Genomic DNA, 5,000 nt, shown 5'->3' with positions numbered 1-5,000 from the left:
TTTAAACGTGGCTACCAGTTAGTCACACACATACTGCAGCAATCTGCAAAAGGTAAACATGCAGGATTCACACAGCTGAGATTTGTAAAAACCCATAAACATGAAGGTGTTATCATCATATAAAAACCCATATGAAGGTGTTATCTCATATAAAGACCCAAATGAAGGTGTTATCTCATATAAAGACCCAAATGAAGGTGTTCTGATATAAAGTGAGAACTGTGGCTCTCTCACGGAGCTGCTAATAACGGTAAACTAAAGACCACGGTGTCTCCACACAGGCGTCTCCACACAGCTTCTCTCACACCTGAGATCTCAGTACACAGACACGCTGGAGATCACTCCACTCATGAACATGCCGCTCGGTCACGCTCACGTCTCCCTGATTTCTCCATCAGAAGATCCTCTCCTCTTTCTCCCACCGTCAGAACTCCCGTCCGATCCCCCGAGTGCTCTGCGCTTCTTCGCCTGTCAGTACGAACACGTGCTGTTTGGGGCGGGCGAGCTGCTAGGAGGACAGATCGCTGGAGGTCTTCTCCACCCACACTGCAGCCAAAGCTACAACAGACGCGCTTGGTCCTGAGTGCCCACCCGTCGGCCCCGAGTACAACCTCGACGGCCCCTCCGTAGGCCCCTCCAGCGCTGCCTGTGCCTGAGCCTCGTCCACCACCCCCTGAACCCAACGCAGGCGAACCCGAGACCTGTGGGTCATTTCTGTCCCAGCGCTCTCTCATTACCCAGTTCCAGCCCTCCACCTTTCCTACTGACCACGACCGGATAAGCACATTATTACACTGCTGTCAGGTCGGGCAAGAGAGTGTGATCTCCCACTCGGGGTGGACTCTCACAAGTTGTCTGCCTGTCTGTCTGTGTATATCTGGTTCTCTCTGTGCTGGTCACTCAGTCACTCTCCCCCTCTCTCTCTGTATGTCTGTCCCTCTCTCCTTCTCTCTCACCAGCTTAGCCAGGCCCAGCAGTGACTTGTGCATTACCATACGTGAGGTTTAATGTTCAGACATTCCCTCCCATACGGCTGCGTTCGGGAGGTGAGGAGCTAATGCACTGGGGTCTCATTTTCACTGCCACACTCAAAACGCTCACACCTGACCACGCCGCTCCGGTGTGTAATCAGGAGCCGTTTCTCCCCCTCTCTGAGGGGGGGTGTGAGGCCAGGAATTAAGCACCCGCACCCCCCCTTCCGCTCACGCGCCCCAAATCGCTGCCTAATGCAGCACACCTGCTATTTCTGCCCGTCGTTAGCTGGCCCACTCCGGTAAGGGGTCAGGAGCAGAGTACAGATCAGCGTAGGGGGGAAGTAAACAAATAAGGGGGGGGGGGGGGGGCGTTCTCTAGCATTAACTGTATGCTAGAGACACTGTAGAGAAAGCACACTGAAACAAACAGGAAGTCCTAACCCAAGAGCACAGTGTCAAAGTTTATTAGGATTCTGCTCTCAGACGTACCAGGGAAAAGGACAGCCACTTACAGAATAGGGAGTGGAAGAAAACAGCTTCCCAACATGCTTTCAGGACTAGGAAACAGCCAAGGCACTGCACATTTCTAGTTCTTCAACGATCGCATTTCTGAAATGTACCCCTGAAAGCAGAGTAGCGTTCTCTTGGGGTCTAAATGAATATGTTTTCCCAGCAAAAAGATGCAACTGAATTATATATTTGTGGCTCAGGTTGCAGTATTATGTACCCATAGGGTACCCATAGCATTTGTACCTTTTGAGGCACTTTTTGTACCTTTATTTCTGAGAGTGCTGAGGGTGGTGAGTTCAGAACGTTCACACAGGGCAGTTACAGGGGTGCCTCTAAAACACTGGGAACCAGATAACACCTGCAGAAAGGCCCTGTCATGAGATCGGAAGCTGTGATAGGAGGAGCTACAGTAACACGCTGTCCACGCCTTCGACAGCTCACTGGGCTGATTTTGGGTTCCGTGACACCGCACTCTCCCGCTCTCCAAGACCCCAGAGTTCCCAGCTCTCCACGCGGCTGAAAAACGCAAAGACGTAATGGGTGGGTGGGGGGGGCGGGGGCGGGGGGGGGGTGAGTCTCTCTTTACCAAGCCATGTATGACAAATCGCCAAGGCAACTCGCCGGGCTCGTAATCCTTAATTAAAACGCGAGCAGATATCCGCTGAAGGTGGCTGGTTAGCTCTGACACGCTAAATCTTCTGGTTAAGCGGCCTTTCAAGGAGATGTCTGGCAAGGAAACATCGCGTTTAAAATTAGAGGGAGAGAGTTTTTTTTCTTCTTCTTTCGCTCTCTGGCACAGCTCACCCAGTCCCCGCACACAGACAGCGTACAGCGGTACCTGCGCAGGGCTAATTAATCGCCACGGTATTTAACAGCATTCCTGCACACGAATGTGACAGGGAAGGGGGGGGGGGGGGGGACAATTAGGAGCCCCCTTGTTCAGGCTGCAGTAAGTTTTCTGGCTGTTATTGTGCGGCGACCCCCAGGTCTGCCTGTAACGGCAGCCCTGGGATTGTTAAGTGCGGGCGGCGGAGTTATTAGCGGGCAGAAAAGGAAAGACTACGTTTATTGTACTTTCATAATCGCGCATAAATTTCAATTATCCGCCGCGCCGCTCTCTCAAGCTACTTGGAGCGCGGTCGCTTTCCTCCGGAGGAGGAGAGGGAGGGGGGGTGCTTATCCTGGGGTTTATGTGCGCACCGAGACCTGTCTCCGCACGTTTTTTTAAATCTGCATATAAAAGCGGGCGTATCTCAGGCGGATGCTGACGAAGAGCCCGTTTGTTATTCAGCCAGCCGGGGGCGGGAGGGGGAGGGGGGGGTTTAGGGATTCCGACGGCGTCCGGTGGGCGGGGCCCGCTTCACTGGAGTCGCCTGGCGGGTCACGCAGACACACCGGAGGGCGCACGCGTGATCTCCCGCGAGGCGCTTAAAAAAAAACCCCACCGCCGTGCAGATGAGCGATCCATTTAAATTCACACGTGGAGGAGGGAGGAGACAGGTACGCACTGCGAATGTCCCGCAGACAATACAGACCTACGAACGCCGTTAGGAATGCGCACCGTATCTCTCACGCGTTGCCCCGTTCGCGTCACGCTCGAATCGCACCGGTGAGCCGTTTATCAGTCCTTTGTTTACCCTTCACGTGCCGTGAACGATCTGAAACAGGCAGTCGCTTTTATGTTTGTACAGCTGTCACGTCAACGGCAAAAAGCGCAAACACACATAATTCAACTGTTGCTACTACCTCATAAATATAGCGGAAAGATAATAACAATATCAACATTTCATTATTTTTCGATAGGCACCATTGTACACTTCGGTTGTTTCTCATGCGAACTTGGTGGTAACCCCCTTTTGAAGTGGAACAGAAGATAATACGCACACATCCAAAAACTAGTGCAGGACAGCTTGTCATCTCCAACTAGGTATGATGTGTGCCCTCATCTACAAGATGATATCCTGAAATATATTACACAAAGACCTTTTCATAAATCTTTTGTGATCGTTATTCCATATTAGCTTCCGGATATAAAGGAATAGAAATGTCTTCAGAGAGTAAATTAATCAAAACTTCCCTTTTTAACATTTGTTGCTTCTATGAAGTGTTAATTCTCAGACTCTCAATAACGGAGTGAGAGAAAGTGATTATGGCAGCCACAGTTACACAGCCTTGTTTGTTGTACACACGGGACTCCCCCATGTGGAGTTCTTATGGAACGGTCCGCTCCCCTGCTGTGACCTGGCTGTGCAGCTGGTAGCGGCCCACTTATTATCCGACGGGGGTGTAAAAAAATAAAAATAAAAAAATAAAAGTCCAAAGCCCTTGGACTGTCCTCAAAAGTAACTTAAACATTAGCTTAAACATAATGTGCCTCCTCATTTTCAGCCTCAGTGCAAGAGGCGAGATTCTCACAGAAAATCAAAGCGAGAGGGTCTTTAGCAAACACAAAGCACATGATGGAAGTATTAGCGGAATCGTGGCGCTTCAGACGTGCCTTCCAGGGCAGGTTAAAGTTTACCTGTCGATTGAATATTGGCAACGTCAATGAGACTCATTAGCTTTGATAAACGAGCGTGTCTGGGGCCTACAGAGGCAATCCACTAGGGCCAGCAAGCTGCAATTTTCGCAAACGGGGCAATTAAGAGATCTCAGAGTGAATCACACACAAGCAGGAGCTGAATTAGTAGGTCTTCTTCACAGACACAGCTTTATGCCAGTATAACGAAGTCTCGTGTGTTCCAAGTCTGACATTGGCTCTTTTTCACAGCTCTCGTTTGAAATACATTGTAAATGCAAGTATTCACAAAAAGGGGGTTGGGCCTTCTGATTGGTTCTGTCTTAGCCAATGTTTTTATCGGTTTGGTATGAAAAGGAGTTAGCATGAAGACCAACCCTTTATAATCGACAAAACAAAACTAAATGGTAAATGGACTGCATTTATATAGTGCTTTATCCAGAAACTGGGGCTACACAAAGAGATTCATAATGGATGCCTCGCATTCAGAAATGAAAATGACACACCAAAGGTGAAAGGCAGCCATACAGGGTACCAACAAGCACACTGGGAGGTGTTGTGCGCAGGGGCACTTCGACACACCCAGGGCGGGGGAATCAAACGGGCAACTCCCCAACTGCCAGACAACCGCCCATGTCTTCTGAGCTAGAAGTTGTCGGAAATTTGACGGACCTTCTCCAAACTCTGCTGGTGGAATCTACTGGAGTCAGCGGAGTCTATGCACCGTGCGGTTTCGTACCCGTATGAAAACAAAAATGCGACTCGACCAAAACCCTTAGGTTCTGCATCCTTCAGTACGAATGTGCAGTCTCTGGGGAAGGAATTGAATTACTGATTTGAGTCAGTTTGTTCAGTTCAGTATAAAGATTCTAGTCACTGACTCCGTGATTTGTTTGTTCAGTTCAGAACAAAGATTCAAGTTACTGATTCGTTTGTTCAGTTGAGGACAAAGATTCTAGCCACTGTGTGATTTGTTCGTTCAGTTCAGTAGAAAGATT

The sequence above is a fragment of the Conger conger genome, chromosome 17 (genome assembly GCF_963514075.1).
Source record: "Conger conger chromosome 17, fConCon1.1, whole genome shotgun sequence".
Taxonomy (NCBI): Eukaryota; Metazoa; Chordata; class Actinopteri; order Anguilliformes; family Congridae; genus Conger; species Conger conger.
The sequence above is the reverse complement of the archived record's forward strand: the minus strand, read 5'-3'. Positions refer to the sequence as shown.